General features: G+C 40.0%; 1 protein-coding gene across 10 annotated transcripts in view; it reads left to right on the top strand.

Moving 5' to 3' along the window:
* Positions 1 to 4,053: 4,053 nt before the first annotated feature.
* The window catches only part of MEGF11 (multiple EGF like domains 11), a 293,459-nt gene continuing 280,188 nt past the window's right edge, over positions 4,054 to 17,324 (top strand). For 8 of the 10 annotated variants that reach the window (XR_012776302.1, XR_012776303.1, XM_075506382.1 and 5 more), the window contains exon 1: positions 5,023 to 5,234. The gene's annotated coding sequence lies outside the window, so the exon portion shown is untranslated. Of the gene's footprint in view, positions 4,092 to 4,891; positions 4,979 to 5,022; positions 5,235 to 17,324 lie in introns of those variants that run through there. The other 2 variants (XM_075506381.1, XM_075506380.1) reach the window with 2 other exon arrangements.

Here is a 17,324-nt window from a genome sequence, read left to right as displayed (position 1 = left end):
AAGCTTGGAGACTGTAATATACCCAAGCTATTTTAACTGCTTAGGCTATTCTGATTCCTCAAAATAGTTGATCTTGACAACAAAGCTGTCACAGCTATCCTGCAGCAGGGAATTCCACTCGTAAATTTTGTGAAAGACTGGTCTTTTATCCAGTTCCCTTATAATAAGAGGAGTAATAGCTGAGTACAACTGACTGTCTTTTGTTATTTTTGTTACTAGATCAAATTTCTCTCTCAAGTAATGGGCTATAGTTCAGTTGAATGAATGCTATTTCTTCTATGTGCATCATTGCATAATTATTTTCTTCAGCCTTACCAAATTTGTTTTTTATTTTTAAATTTACATCATACTAAACAAAGAATAATTTCATGCCCCGGTCCAGTGCAGATGCCTTGATTAAGAAAAATAGCAGTTACTAAGAACGGTGGTCATACACATATGATTAAGAGCAGAATTTGACCTCATATAGGATAAGATTTACACAAACCCCCTAGGCACTGGCCAGTTCTTAACTCATTTTGAGTGCCCTTTATATTGTGTATGGGGAACAGAATTAACAGCTGTCAATGGAGAAACCAATTGACACGGTCGAATCAGGCCCTATATGCTTAGTGTCTATCTGAATTAGATTAATAGCTTCTGTATACTTTTGCTAGTGTTATGCAGGATTAATGTTTTCTGATTTTTTTTTTTGCATTGCCTGTTCATTAAGAATACTGGGACAATTTGAGTGCACCTTCATATTTGGGAGAATGGGTCCATGATATGAAAAAAAGTAAATTAATGTTGCCTCTGGAGTGGACCCAAACTCTGAAGGATATCTAAGCTTTTTCACCCTTTGGATTGAGGTATTGTACTTCTCCAAGCTTAGTCAACAATTCTGACATAAAGTGAAATGCACGTCCTATGAATGCAGGAGTTACCTTTCTAAATGAGACTAAATTCTTGCAATCATTACTTGGATAGATTAGGGAAGTCAAACAAAACATATGCAGAACTGGCTCTAGTTAAGACTGTATTTTCTACACTGCCTACAACTAATATGTTTGTATTTGATTTGGACACTTTGTATTGGTAGAAGGGAGTCATGCATAAATGAGGCCAACGCTATAATTCAGTATTATTAATCATGTTGTCTACTCCTAGTTTCTCAAAAACTAGAAAACTAATAAATTTTACATATTGGAAAAAAATCACAGATAAATCAAACAAATAGATAAATTCTTTAAAGTATTTAATATGTGTTAAGAGGACAGAATGATGAATTCAATATTGAAAACCAATATCAAGTTTACAATTATGTACCATTTATCATCACTGATTGCACAGACAGCATATTATTGCAGGGAACAGAATGATGCATAAACTAAAACCCTGATTGGTTTTATAAAAAACAAGTTAAAATTCATGTTATGTCCGAAAAGCTTTGTTTTTCTTCTTCAAGAATTATTTTCAATAATAATTTGTTCTTTCAGACACAAATTATGCATATTTAATATCTTGAGCTTTAATATTACATGTGTAATAATTTCAGAGTGTTGAAAACCAATGCTTTTACAAACAATAACATGATTCGGTATGCTGTTATTTTCTGAGGCCCCATTCCCCCTTTAAGAAAAAAGAACATATGGAGAATGAAAAAGTGGATAGGAACTAGTTTTGCATTGGACATGTAGAAGTGAGCAAATAAAAGCACAAAAAATGCTCTTGAAAGGTGATTTGACTTTGAAGAGAAAGCATGTACAAGTGGCCGTTTCTTACTCAGCTGGTCTTCTCCCAGGGTAAAATTCTGCCTCCCCCAAAAGTCAATGGCAGAGCTCCTGGTGACTTCAGTGTTTTCAAACGTCCGTTGTCTGGCTGTACTGAAGGACATACCTGCTTACCTTTATGAAAGTGCTGCACTTCTTTAAACGCCTGTCACCCCAGCTGAGCTCTGGGAGAGGGAAATGGATTCTTCTTTGGCTCACACTTTATCAGCAGAATTATTAAGCAGTTTTCTGTTGCAGAGTCACTCTCATAATGCACCCTTTCTTCCCCCTCGCCTTCCAAATTCTTTTCTCAGTTTCACGTTGGTGCTCAGGTTGCATGGGGATAACCAAAGATATCATTTCAGCAAGCTGAGGCTGTGCACCCATAACTGAGAGTTATTTTGTCCTTCAGAATTTAAACAACTCATTCTGATTTATGAAAGAATCTAGCTAAGCTTGAAGATTCAGCTTGAGTTTACAGAGTTATAACTCTAGGCTACACTTATTGAGTCAACAATAATAAGAAAAAAGCCAAACCGTCTTTTTATATCTTTATTTGTAAAGTGCGCATTTTAAAAACAGAACCACTGAGGTAGGATCAGTGTGATGCAATCTAATGCTGTTTATTTTTTTACTGAATATCTTTTTAGAGGGCGGTTGCATTTAAATAGAGACCAATAATAAATGAGTATTATCATAGTCACCCTCAAATGTAAAACACATCCATAGCCAGATTCATTGACATTTACTAATGTCTACTACCCTTCAAGTAGACAACCCTATTGCGGAGAATACCGACACTATACTTTCCAAATGAAATTACTGAGCTGGATGGGATTTTACATGAGAAAGAAGAGCTGAATGCTTTGTCTCAAACATCTGTAAATGGTCATACAACAGTGTAATATCTTGGGGTTTTCTGATGTCCAGGGCAGTCATAGTTTGACAGGACCCTTCTTTGGAAAGTTTTAAAGAGAACTCTGAAAGACAAAAAAAACATGTAACAAAAAAAATTGTAGCAGCAAGCTGGCCTAATTTCTTTTAAGCAGACTGGTTTTGTCTCCATGCATTTCAGACAGCATCTTACCATTTAAAAAAAAAAAATCAGGGAGGCTAAATAGTTCCCCAACTGGAAACTGGTGACAAAACTGAGCTATAAACAATGCCATCAGTATAGAGCAACTGGTGTTTTTAATATTCTTATACAAACAACAAAATCTAATTATCTTTATTTATTCAATAAATCTAGTTCAAATTTGATCTATTAAATTTTATTAAATATTGAAAAGAGTTTAATAAATAAACATGATTGCTAATTTATTATTGATATTCATTATTCGGATGTTTGTAAAAATAATTAAAAATGGGTCAGGAAAGATGGGGATTAATACACCTCAGGCACCAATGTTGCTGCAGATCCTGGTTAGGTTGCCTTAACCATGGCTAATGAAGAAAAATAGCCTTCTGGACTAGCCAGAGAGCAGAGAGCTGGGCTTGTAAAAAAGAGGTGGGGAAGACAGCAGTCACTGCCAGCACACACGCATTCTCCACTGCCTCGTTCTCCTGGTGTAGGTGGCTGGTGCAAGATCATGGGAAGGCTGCAAGACAGGACAAAGCGGCAAGGGGAAGGTTGGGAACCTGGAGGCACGAAAGCAGTGATGGGAGTGGAGAAGTTTTTTGGGAGGCTGGAAGATTGCAGGGAGTCCCTTATGGAAACAGTGTACCAATTCTGGCCCAAACTGTCTTTATCCATTTTGAAACTCTGCCATCACCTGCGGTCATGTACTGGTATGTTGCCAAGAAACACACAGTGCAGGACAAAGGATTTTGGCAGCCTCGTATGTACATAAAATCTTGTACCGTGTGGGGATTCATCGTGTGGCTACAATGACAAAAAAGTTCTATTAGCCATTTTGGTACATTATCAAAAAGGGACTCGGTCTTATGTTTCTTAGATACCGAGATGATAAAAAAGCAGGAACTTGGCCAATACTATTATTATTATAATTAGAAAATAATCAGTAATAGTACATAACACAATAGGGCATTTCGTCTTGAAAAGACTGTGCAAGCATAAGATTGCTGGCTAAGAGCTAAGTTAGTGCAGCTGATCAAATCACCTGTCAGAAGCATTTTGGTCTAGTGACTTTTATCATCATACATTTGTAACTTCTGGTACATCTTTCAGGAAGAAAACGACAACCATGGGGTGCAATTCGTTTCCTGTCTGATACCTCTCTGCGCATCCAGTGGCACTGAGCCACCCTAAAAAGCAGCAGTGGTGCAGTCGATTTGACAATACAAGGGCAGATGCTCTGGACAGTAGAGGATGCTAGAGAAGAGGTAAATTTTCCGTCGCCGCTTTTCTCTATTAGCATCCCCTCAGTCTTGCTTGGTATCAGCTCTAGTCAGCTTCTCTCCATCCAGGGGCTGCTTTAGGCAGGCAGAGGGCTGCGTGTGTTTGCCTATGCCTGCATGCCCCTACAACGGCGTGCGTGCGTGTCGTTGCAAACAGAGGCACCTTGAAATGGGTCCAGAAGTTTGCATGATCTCCCACTAAGTACATCCGTGGAGTCTGGTAGGTCTCTGCTCTGGAGATCCCGTTCTTTCAGCTGCAGGAGGCAGGGAGCCTTGGTTTTTTTCCATCTCCTACCCTCTGCTCAGCCTCCAAGTGTTTCTGCCTCAGCTATAGAGTTTGCTTCCTCATTCCCACATGCCCTGTTCGGGCGGCAACCTTGGGATGCCGGGGTGTCGGTCTGATTCTTTGTCCTTTTAGTCTATTTAAGGTATTTTAATTGAATCGGGCGGAGAAAAAAACCCAAAACACATACACAAACCCCAAGGCTTCAGGACTAGATCCCCCTCCCCGCAAACAACAAATGGTTAAATAAATAACGAGATGCCAAACCAACAATCACCAAATAAGCCAAAAATCAGCGTCAGCGCCGCAGGAAACGGGAAAGTTTCTGCGCTCTGAAGCTGGCCCCGTGGTGCCGCACGTAAATGCAAGAATCCAGGGGGACCGGAGCGGAGCGCGGCCCCAGCCCGGCGTCTGCGGGAGCCGGGGCAGCACCGGTGCGCCCAGCCCTGCATCCCGGAGCGACCGCCCGAGAGATGCTGCTGTGACTTGGTTCTGCGCTGGGAAATGAACGGCTCCGAGCCCCCACCCCCTTCTCTTTCCTCCCTCCTCCTTCCCCCTCCCCCGGGTCCTGCGGGGAGGCGGGTTTAAGGTGGGTCGTGTGGCCGCGGTAACTTTCCTAACAGAGCCAAAGAGGCGCCCGGAGTCCCCCGCAGCAGCATCGCCTCCCCGTCCTGGGCAGAGGCACCAGCGCGGTGCACCCGTGCGAGCGGCCCCGGCTCGGCTGTTGCAGCCCGGGCTGCCGCTCGCCGCCTCCCGCCGCCGCCTCTCGCAGCGTCGCGCTGCCGCCGCCGCAGCCCCACGGATCCAGCCCCGACGGCGAGGCTCCGGCCCCGGGTCCCGCCGAGGTAGGTGCGAGTCGGGACAGGGGCTGGGCGCTGCGGGGGACGCGGCGCCGGAGCCCCCCGTGCCTGCAGCTGCGGCCCCCCACGCCCCGTTTGTTCCTGGCGCTGCTGCTGCGGGGCAAAGAGCTTCCTCTGCACCCTCTGGCTGCAAGGGAGGAAGCCTCCTTCCCTGCTCCTCCTGGAACTGCCCAGGCATCCAGGACGAGCCGGGGGGAGGCAGTCTCCCTCCAGCCTCCCGTTTCTGTCCCTTCCCTCGATCTTTCTTTGGGTTCTCGTTGGTGATTTTGGAAGTGCTGATCTAGGAGAATGTGCGTGGGTGAGATCTTACAGCTTGATTAGGACTCTCCCCTATCAGCGCTTGTCTCAGAAGCCGCCCCCCCCCCCCCGCCCCCCACATGTTTTACTGGGGTGTTGTGTCGGCACGAACTTTATTCTGGTTGCAGGAGGCAGATTTGGTCCCAGCGTGTCCTCGTCCTCGGGCTGCTGCGCTGCGCGGGCGAGTGGACTCGCTGCTCGGGTTGTAGCGGCTTCCCTTGTCTGTATTTAACGGGGCTCCCGATGACGAGGGTCTTTGGGGTCGGGAGAGGCACAAGGGAGAAGTTGTAGGATGGAGCGTGTAAGTGACGCCTCCGTTTCTTGAGGCGGGGGAGCTGGTGGAATCTCAGTCTCGCTGGTGCTACTCGCTGTGCCAAACATTCCCTTTTGCCTAGGAAGGGCTCTGGCCACCCTGTCAGATGGTTCTTAACAGAGAGAGAGAAGTTTGGGAGCGTCAGGACATCAGCTCCCAAATTCAGTGCTCAGCTGAGATCCTCAGGTGACAGCAGAGAGTTCTGATGTCTGTTTATTATTCATCTGCAAGCACTGGGCATCTGGTTGGCCCAGAGAGGTGGGCAGAGGATCAGTATTTTTTGAAACCAAGGCAGCCATCTCTCAAGGTATCTCAAGGGCTGGAGATTTAAATAACCCTTGTGATAACTAAATACTGTGAAGGCTGAGGTTAGCCCCTGCCCCCCTCCCCAGCAGGAAGAAAGTCCAAAGTTAACTAAAAGGAAGTCTACAGTTCATATCTTTATGACCTCCTGGTTTAGAACATGTATATGTAAAATAGGAATTATGAATTAACTAGAATGTAGCAGCCTGTCTACCTTCCATAGCCTGTCAAATGGGGGAGACCCCCACCCCCCAGTCATGCTCAGTCCTGTATTTTGGTAATGGAAATATCAAGTCAGGTGACTGGATGTTATGTCTCTTAATTTCACATTACGGGTCTAATTAATTCTGTGGAGATTTCTTCTGGGATATCCAAGTCTCAGTCCAAATCCTTCCTGTTCTGTTAGACTTCTCTTAGAATGCAGCCAGAGCTTTTCTGTCCCTCTCTCTGTTTGGACCTTCCTTACAATGTCCACTTTGTTATTAAATCCCACAAGTTTCCCTTCCCAGCGTAATGTCTGATTCTTTTAGGTGTATTGCCTTGCTTATAGTAGTGCTAAGTAGAGGTGAGTAAACCAACTAAACAGTCTCATCATCGGATTTGATTTTATGAGATCTTTTACAGACTGCGGATCTGGTCTTGCAAAAGCTTATGAAGAAGTTTACATTCATGGGACCTGGTCTGGAGTCTATTAAAGTTAGTGTGAGGGACCTGAATTGGCTTTGCATTAGGACAATAAATACTAATAAGCACATGTGTTTCAGGATAATGACATATGCTTGCAAAATTAGTTTCAATGCAAGTGCATGAGTTTTTATTTGTCAATGCTCAAACTGTTGAACTTAGTTTTCCTTCTGCTTCTTGTTAATATTGGAGTAAATTTGTTACAGGATTGTAAAAGTTTTATGGTGAAAGTGTTTCAGTGTTTCAACATATGAAACATTGAAAATGGTCATGTGGTCACTGTATGTTTTTCAAAATAAAATTTCAATCTTGTCTGTCTTTCCAATCACCCAGTCATCTACTTTATAAAATTTTGTAATTTTAGTTAAAAAAAAAAATTGGCTGAGGTAAAATATACAATATTAGGAATGCATTATGTTGGTCCTGATTTTACTTATTGAAACAGGACTAATTTGATCTCTTGTTTTTACAATTAAGAATACATTAATAGTCAAAAGTATCAAATAGAAGCCAGTGTTCTCTTTTAATAAGTTGCACGTCTGTAAGCATATTTACTATGAATGGGGCATTCAGCCATTTTTACTTTGAATAATCCATTGTGCTTTAAATGCCAGGCAGCAGAATTAATATTTAAGCAAATGCATACAGCAAAACTATAAATCTCTGAAAACAGTTAATTATATTGGAACTGTGAATGTACCTTCAAGTACAGCCTGTATAAACTATTTCTCTGTAGCATGATCACAATGCTTGCAAACCTTTTATCCTTGTCTGTGAAATAATTTCTAATTCTGTGCTCCTACAAAGCATGTGCTTGGTTATTGTTTTCAAAACCATGTGGTTTGAGCTACTATTTAAATATAATATTTATGATACTACTTTGGGTGTTCAGCTTAAAAAGAGAAGTGCTGCATACCATTGCATACTAAAAAGCTTCTATATACTGCTCTTTGCAGTACTGCTGTGCAAATCTCTGGGGCGGGAATTCAAATGGAGACTTTATACAGTTCACAGTTACTTTACATAAAAGCTATAAGCTCTTTTTCTTGAAACATGGGGGCTGCAGGCATTGGGGAGTGTGGAATTATGGTGCCTGCATGAGTTTTTACATTTTAACTGTTGCAACATGTATGCTTGCCATTGGCCTTCGTGTGCTTCCAGGTGCATAGAGATTGTGTGGCAGGTTCCCACAAACTATCCACCTGTACCACTTTGGGTTTGAATTACCTATTTACACACTTTGTTCTTATTGTCATTTTATGCAAATATGTCAATTCTGGTTGCATCTTGCAGAGGACTGCTGGGAGGCGTGGGGTCACTTACGCTGCCCTGCTCTCCCTTGCATATCTGTGCAAAGGAAACTGTGACGCTGCAAGAGTCAGAGTCTAGTTCCAATTCAAAGGTGAAGTCACTGGGAATTTCTCCACTGATGGTGATGGACTTTAGACCACGCTGTAGTTGCAGGTAGGATTCAGGTCTCGCAGTCATCTTAGGTTCTCCAGGGTATCCTACCTGGTCTCTAGTTGCTGCTCCACCAGCATTCAGTTGTCCTGTGAGACGTGTCATATCTGGTGCCCTGTACAGATATCTTGGTCATCCTAGGGTGTCTCAAATAGCACTTGGCATCCATGTTTAGGCAACTGAGTCCTTCCCTGACTGTCTCACATATTACTAAAAATGACTAATATGTAAAACCTGTGATCAAGGAAATAGTTACAATTATCATTGTGAATAAATGAGTTACCCCTAGAAAGGATTGTTCAGATGTTAATGGAAAAGATGAAAAAAATTCCACCTCATTGTTCTGTACTGTGCAGGCTGACCGTGCTGCAGTAGCGATGGGTACTTTGCACAAAACTGATTGAAACCTCAGTGAGGAAGTTCTGTATGTTAAGGAAAGAGAGATGAAAAAGCTTGTAGAAAATTGAAAGAGCTACTCTCAAAGGAGACAAATCCCAGATAGAATCAGTTTTAAAGATTGCCAGATGAATTCTGCCATATGATACTTCTATGTGATTCCTGTGAGTGATGTACAATTGGTGTATGCATATAGAGAGGAGGAATTTTGCTTAAGAGTTTGCAAAACATGATCATTATCTTGGGAATTAAAGATTATGTACCAAATTCATGAAGAGATGGTATTCCATGCCCTTCTGAAGATCAGACTCAGTAGCTGTAAAACAGTGGGCTACACCCCAGAGAGTCTAAGGTATTCAGTCAGGATGTCCCAAGACAAGTCCAGAATTCTCTAAGATAGGTGTGTTTACAAACGCTTGTGTATGAACAGTAGTGCTAAGCCCTTCAGGCCCTCTCTTCTGTCTGGCTGCTGCTCTAAAGGGAAAGTATTGAAATTTGTATGAAAGCTTCTTTCTGAGAGAGGGAGAGAAATACAAGATGAAGGTCACCACTTAGCCTGCTCACAGAAATCCAGCAGGAAAGAAGAGCACATCCAACTTGCACCAGATTGCAAACAAGATCCGAACTGGGAGGCCTAACTTTTTCCTTTGCAATAAGAACTGGCACTGAGAATTTCTCCTAGTAACAGCCTGACTATAAAGGCTAATGAATGAATAGGCATGAAGCTGAAATAAAATTCACTGCTAGAGATGTGCTTTGCCTGGAAGAGGAGTAAGACACAGTAGCTGAGCGAAAACAGTTATGTGCTCTAACTTCACATACTTCATTTTCTAGGTTTTTCAACCCAACACATTTTATGAGCACTAATAGTCACTCAGAAAAATATTTTAAAGAGTTAAAAAGGCACCAGAGAACTGCCAGAATATGACAGCTTAAAGGTTAGCCAAGTGTGAAATTTGTGAACAAATTCTTTTTCTTTTTTTTTTTTTAATATATATTTTAATTTAATTGGTAGATATGAGTGGAAATGGGTCCAGGTTCTCAAGTTCAGATATGCAGCTGAAGTTTTCCTTAACCTTTTTTCTTGGATTCCTTGTTAAGATCTAGACTTTTGCTAACCTCCTGTTTTTATCACAAGTCTTACGTACATGATTTTTTGCAAGGTTTATGGAGTGTCATGAACATGTGAAAATCTGCTTTCTCGGGAACAAAGAAGGTAGGAAGAAGCTATAGAGAAACTATGAGGTGGAGTATTGGAATTCAGTTACTTCCTTAAGGGGCCAAAACAGGAAGGTAAATTAAAAGCTCCAAAGCTCTTTAGTTAAAGGATGCAACCTATTTCTATAGATTGTATGGCTAGATAAGGTGATTTGGGAGCATATTCTACTTTTTCATAGGGTTTGAATCTTTAAAACTCATATCTGTTTTTGAGGCAAATACTTGAATAGTAAAAACTGTCATTTGACACAGCCATTTTAAGAGCCTTTAAAGGTTTTTAGAGCGTTTGGTAGAAATTTTTCTCCCTTCTTTTACCGGCGTAAAACATGGAAGTATACCGATATAAAGCCACTGTAAGCATGAAGAGAATCAAGTTCTTTATCGCGCTTTTAAAATCTACCAAGTGAGGGAAGCATGGATGATTTGTAAGTAGTTGACTGGCATATGGTACCATTATGATAACATCATGTTCACAGCACTTTCCAGATTGATATACAACCTTTCTAAAATAAGCTCAGTAGAAAAAGAAAAAAGAATGTAAAGTCATTTAGCAGCCAACATGCTTTTGGTAGCAGCATAGGACACTGGTAGGTGACTTCACTGACACTCAGTTTGTCAAATGAGTTGTGCAGCATAGTCTAGTACCTACTTGACAGGCAGTCACTCCAGAAAACTGCTGTTGCACTTTGTACGCTAGGGTCTGATTTGTGCTTTCTTAATTCACAATGAAATGCTGCATTCATTTTCATTCCATGCAGTCTTGGCGAAGTCGTGGGGGTTAGCACAAGGTATAGAATTTGTTTCTCAGGAGGAAGTCTAGTATTAAGCCCTTTGTTAGCAGTATAAGGAGAAAGGCTGGGGTATCTGGGGATGGAGACTGAATTATACTCTAGTTCTGGATGGAAATAGCCAGACTGAGATTGAAACTGTCTCATTGACATGCTGTGTCATTTATGGTTCTCCAGGAATGGTAAAATCATAAATATTCTTAGAAGCAGGAGCCTTGACAAGACAAACTATGGCAGTGTTTCACTATTCAAAGGGGTTTTATCTACTTGCCACAGCTAGCTTAATTCTATTAAAGAATTAAAACAATGATACTTTATATGTCATTATTATAGCATAAATTATACTTTTGTTTGCCTTCATTTAAATGTGAAAGCTGTAAATATCACTTTAAAGAACTGCTGGCCGATTAATTTGAAATCGTATTAACTTCTGTGTGTTAAAATGGATAAGGCAAGTCAAAACCATTAAAGTTATAACACCTGCCATTTCTCAAATTTAGTAAAAATGTCCAATGTAGCAATGTTCGTCATCCCTTCTCCTCTTCTAATTTCCTTTTTTCTGCATATTTCAGGTAGGCATTTTATCAACCAAACAGGGCCAATCAGGTTTTTTATAGATACAATTCAAGCATCAGAAAATTTACTTCTCAGTGTTATTATGCTTTGCCTTCTACAAAACCCCATGTGACTAGTCATGCACTGAAATGCTAGGGAAAGAAGAGTTTTATACCAGTGTTTCTTTGCAAAGGGATTAGACATTGGGAGGCTTGTTTTTGCAGACGGTATCACCTTTAGGATGAATTGCCTTCTGGATATGATGCCTGCCCCCTTCCTCCAAGGAAGTCAAAGTAGTCCTTGGTAGTCTGCTAGTCCTTAAGGTGGACTAGCAGACCAGACCAGGCCAGGCATCTAACTTTCGGATTACTCAAATCTGGTGAGATGAATCCCACCCTTTCATAATAATGCTTAGTTTCCATTTTACTTGTAAAGAAAGGTAAAAAGACTAAAACCTTTATTGTAAATGAATGAATGAACAAATTTGAAACTCTGAGCTTTAGTTTAGGTCTGATGGGTTTTGATATCTATAGTGTTAAAGCAGGACAGAGCTGTGCATGTATCTTATATAAAGTGATTTTTTTGCTGTTTTACTGTAAGCTTTCCCTGAACGAGGATTTTTGGATGTAGCCCTATTACTAGGTAATGTTACTACAGGAAATATCATTATACTTAGTTATGTAGAATTTTGTTGAGGAGCAAAGTACAGTAACTGCAGTCACTGACTAGAACTACTAATAATTGCTTTTCCAGAAGACTGCAAAAATCTTGAATAATAAGTACTCCAACAAATCAGTCTTCTTTAGTGGTGGTAAGTGTGAATTACAGTGAGAAGTTCTTTTGGTTTGGAGTCTTTGGTGCCATTATAGCTGTCATTAATTATGTATTATGTGTTTGAAAGGAAAGACATCGGTAGCCTATAGGATGTATTTGCATAGTAATTGAGGATTGATTAGATGCAGTCTCTGCAGTGAGGGCTACTGGGAGTAAGTCACAGAAATTACAGCAGTGGTAAATTATATTTACAAAATATTCATTTATAGTAAACAATGATGGTAAAATATACAGAAAGATTTGTATGCTGCAAATGGAAGGAGACTCATTTGCATAGTACCGCCTGTTGCAGGAGAGAATCCATCCACTTGTTACCTAGCACTGGATTATAAACTCTTCAGGGCAGAAGCTGTGATTTATGTAAACTGAGGTCTGTCGAATGACAAAATACCATCTGCTGTTTGTGGTCAGAAGATGGTGAAGTATCAGTTAACAAATGAAGGAATGCAGTGGGCACTCTTAACAGTTGAGGCAGCTGCTACGTCCATTCCAATCCACAGGAATTTTGAGAAGTTTTATTTTTCTTAATCTTTCTTTTTGATTTATATTGTACCACTTTGGCTGATAAAGATGTAAGTGAAATTTATTTCTCAAAATATGTTGCATGGGATTGTTTGTGGATGATCTGAGTGCAGCCTGGAAACTGACCTCGTTCCTCATCCTCTGATCTGTAAAATGCAAAAAATGTGGGAACTCTGAATAAGGGGCAAACAATGTTAAACAAGAAAGGCAATGGAAAATAGCTTGGCAGGCAGAGGTGTGTGGATAGGAATGATACAGAAAGTCACTTTTAAATATAGAAAAGAGAAAGAAAAAGAAACACAACTGGGAAAATAAACAAGAGGAGACAGAGAGACAACTAAATAAAATTCGGCAACAGATAAAAGGCTCACCCAGAAATTATTGAGTTAAATGAGAATGGTAAAGTGAGGAATCAGATCTGTGTATGGTGTGCAAAATCCTTTTGCTTGACAGAAAGAGAGAGACAAAGAGAAATAGTTAGCAGGATGCTGCTGCACTGATTAATGTCCAGCATTTAACCCTGATGGTTTTTAGATAATCCAGGCATCCTCCTAATTTTTTTTAGCAGATTTTTTTTTCCCCTGCTCTCTTATTTTCCTGCAGGTCTTTCTTTTGTCTTATCCTCCCTAGCATTCTTTTAGGCTTTGGTTAAGGACAAAGTTTTCCACTTGAATGGCAGCTTGATAGAATATTAAGCAGAGGACAATTTTAGGGTCTGCGTTCTCTTGTAGTAGAGAGCTAGGTTTAGGTTGTATCTTCTGTATGCAGGCATTCAAAAAACAGGAGACCTACTTAAAATAATGTGCACTGGAAGCAGAACTCATAGTTCTGTTGACTTTTGCAAAAGAGTCATGTTTGCACAGGTATGCTAGAATGAAATAGGCTCTGACTTTCATACACAACCTACCAATGTGCAGACTACTGAAGGTGAAGGCAAATATGTATTCTGAACTTGCAAAATGCTGTTGTGGTGTAAATTTTAGTAATGTAGCACACTGTATTTACCTGAAGGGATACATAAATGCTGTTAGGATCTCATTGTTCTGTCCTGCTGAATTGTGCATGAAGCAGAACCCGGAAAGGGGAATGACTGGTGTCTCAGTGCTACTTTTCCACTTCGTGATGGAACATGGCCTCAGTTTGGCCACTGTAATAAATTTAACAGACAGTGCTGCCTGTGTGCTCCCACTCCACTGTGGACTGCTACTACCTGCCTGGTATTCTCCAAGTTTGTCTGTGTCTGGCTTCAGCAGTGTAATCCCCAGCTGCTTTTCAGTTGTGGCTTTCCAGGTGGGGTTTTGTTGGTTTGGGTTTTTTTTGTTGGTGGTGGGTTTTTTTTTTTTGGAGGATCTGGTAGTCAACAGACACCACATTGCTGTTTGGAACAGGAAGTTTGGGAGTTTAATGGTGACAGCACCAAAGAGAATAAGTAGAGTGAGTGAAAGGAATTCAACTTAATTCTGGAAGAGGAAGTAGTACACAAGGAGGACATAAAATTCTGAAAGGACAATATTTGGGTATGTAGATGTATCTTTAGGCACTTACACATTTCAAAAAGCTAGGAATGTAATCATACAAAACAAGGATGTAATCTTACAAAACTCCAAGGATGTGGATTCTCCATCCTTGGAGCCCTGACACTGTCCTGGGCAACTGGCTCAAGGTGGCCCTGCTTGAGTAGGGGGGTTGGAGCAGATGACCTCTGGAGTCCACCTCCAACCTCTACCATTCTGTGGCTGTGTGAAGTTGGGATGAATTAAATACTTAACAGTTGTCACCAAAAAGTGAACAAACCTGCCTGGTATTCTTTCATGGATGCTGAACTCACTAGAAGACATTACTAGAGCTCTTGTTAATGCTTCTGGGTTGTTCTGGGTTTTTTTTCTTTTTTTTTTTTCTTTTTTTGCTATTGCCAACAGAATGCATTATACATTTGTTAGCACTTGATTTAATTCAGTGAACCCATTTAGGAACGTTGACTCTTTACGAAAAGGTTACTTTTTTCATTTAAAAGTGGCTCTTTTCCATATTCTGGGGTGTTTGCATACCACTTGTTTATTACTTTGTGTGGCAAAAATAAAAAGTAATTGAAAGTCTTAACTCTTGCATTAGAGTTCTGGAGAAGAAAGTGTGTAAGTCAGTATGCATAAAAATAGCACTGTTAGGAAGCTATGTTGTAAATTAGAAGCTTGACTCCTTGTGTGTGAGAGTTAGTACATCTGCTCTCACGAATCATTCCGGTTAGCAGTGTGAAGAAAGCAGTCTTAAAAAGTTATATCACTTCAGGTAAATTCTTAAGCCACAGTGAGAAAGATCTTCTTATGAGCAGATATGGTCCCCATTTAGACCATCTGATCCACTCAAAGAGCAAGCAGTGCTTAAGTGTTTGCATTTCATACTGAAACCCCAGCTGCTAGTCAGACCCTTTCTTTCTTTCCAGCTAACATCTTGGACATCTGTGTATGAATTAAAAGAAGTCTTGTGTTGCATGTTGCCTGTCATACAAAAAAAAAAAAAGACATCTACATTTGATACAAATAAGTATTTTCTTGCATTAGCGTAATAGTTTATTATTCATTATGTAGGAATGCATAATGGACAAAGAATTCTTCTTATCTAGCTAAAACTAATTATTCAAAGGCTGTTTGGAAATAGGATAAGGTAGTCTTCGTGCCATTCTCCTTCATACTGTAATATTATTTTTTTTAATTGTAGACAAGACTTAAATCTATACAATGTATGCCAAAAATATAATGTAGCCTCTGTGTTGCTCACTAGTGTATTGTAACATACATTCATAACTTTGCTGTATGAAGGACAGCACTTTTTATTGTCTTCAGCCTCTATCAGAGCTGAGTTTCAAACCTGAACTCAAACTAAGTCCACAATGTTGGAAAGTGCTAGCAGTCGGGATATTCAACTGCACTGAAGTCTTGCTGCTCTTTTGAAGACTTTCATCATAGATATGTAGGACAGTAAGTTTTTTAGGACAAACATTTTCTTTGGATGTCTTTACATAATATATAGGCCTTCATTCTGCTTGGGACCATTGAGCACTTTAGTAAATTTGATATTAAGTAATAAATGTTATGGTTACTGTTGTTTATTGGGTAAATCTACTGCCAGAAAAAGCGATGTGTTACAGAATCAGGAAAGGTGAAGCCTGTTCTTGGCTTTGTCAAAGATTGCCTCTGATATCAGTGCCTTATATTTTCTGGGAATACTAATGCTCCTGATATTTTTAAATCTTAACATATTTGTAGAGTGCTCCAAGATCCTGTGCAAAGTTCTTGTGAGTACTGTATGCATCCCTAGGCAAATTAGTCTGCATTAGCTATAGACCAGTCTACCCTGCTCATTTCTCTTAATTTTATGGAGGTGACTGCTGTCAGTTGCTACTAAGTCTGAAGCCAATTAGTTCTGTTCCAGTTTGTTGCTATATTTTATGCAATTGGATGATAATTGTTTTATTTCAGAAGATCTGATTATGTATCAGTTTTCTCATCTATCTGGTCTGCTTGAAAATAGAACTGGATATGTAAGGAAACTTTTATTGTCTGATAAAATCATATTGGACTTTCCTTCTTCTAATTTCTAATCAAGCAGAAGCCTTTGTAAAAAGGAAAAAAATTGTTGGGAGCAGGAGAAACACTGTTTCACAAAACTATTTAATATAAGGTCATCTGTGTCAGCATTGATTTCACTCGAATCGAAAAGTACTGCAAAAGATGAACATAAACACAAAATAATTTTAATTATTTAAAATATTGCTTGCTGTGATAGAATCGTAAGATACGTGCATCTCTTTTCTTCAGATGGGACAGGATATAGTTTTGAACCAGTGTTTGAAGTTACCTATCCAGGTGTCTGCTGTTTCAACTTTTGTAACACTCATGCAAGTAACTAGCAGCCTAACCCAAAGCCAACTGAAGTCAATAGGTGTGGTTTAAAGGACTCAGAGTTTGGGCCTAAATAAGAGGCAATACGTTCGTAAATGGTACTCATAGTGTTATTGAAATATATTTAAATTAAATAAAATTCTACGGCCTGGTTTAAAGAAAAAAAACAAACAAAACCAAACAACTTGTTTTAAAAAGCAGCATATAATGAAACCCCTAAACGCATTTCCAAATATGTAAATTCTGCTAAAGTCACATTTAGATCTATGTTCCCTCAGTCAAGCCACTTCCTCAAGATATATGCTCTGCTAATCAATATCCAAATAGAAAGAAATTGACCTTGCAAATGATGAGGCACTCCTTGGGTTTCGCTACTTACTCCCTAAAGCTTCATGTCAAATACAGTAGACAAATCTTCACGTCTAAATAATTCATCTGCAAATGGTGGGAACAAGATGAGGGGAAAAAAAAAGAAAAAGTTGTTCCATGCTAAAATACAATAATGCATTAAAATTAATCAATTTCCTCCTGCTGGGGAACAATCATTTAGAAAACATTTTAATTACCAAAACTGAATAATGGGATCAGTATTTTTGAGAAGGTTGGATTCGCCCTACTGAGCACTGGAGAATCCTCTTCACAGGAGCCCATAAAAACATTGCTGTTTTCAAGTTGCTACTTTCAATCATAATACTTCTGGGGAGAAATCTGATTTTTTCACAGCAGCTTTTAAGGAAAATGTTGAGTGGACAGCAGGCATGTGTTAACTATTCTGTGCCCAGAGCAGAGCTTTGCATGCACTCTA

Source organism: Mycteria americana, chromosome 6 (genome assembly GCF_035582795.1).
Source record: "Mycteria americana isolate JAX WOST 10 ecotype Jacksonville Zoo and Gardens chromosome 6, USCA_MyAme_1.0, whole genome shotgun sequence".
Classification (NCBI taxonomy): Eukaryota; Metazoa; Chordata; class Aves; order Ciconiiformes; family Ciconiidae; genus Mycteria; species Mycteria americana.
The sequence above is the reverse complement of the archived record's forward strand: the minus strand, read 5'-3'. Positions and strand labels throughout refer to the sequence as shown.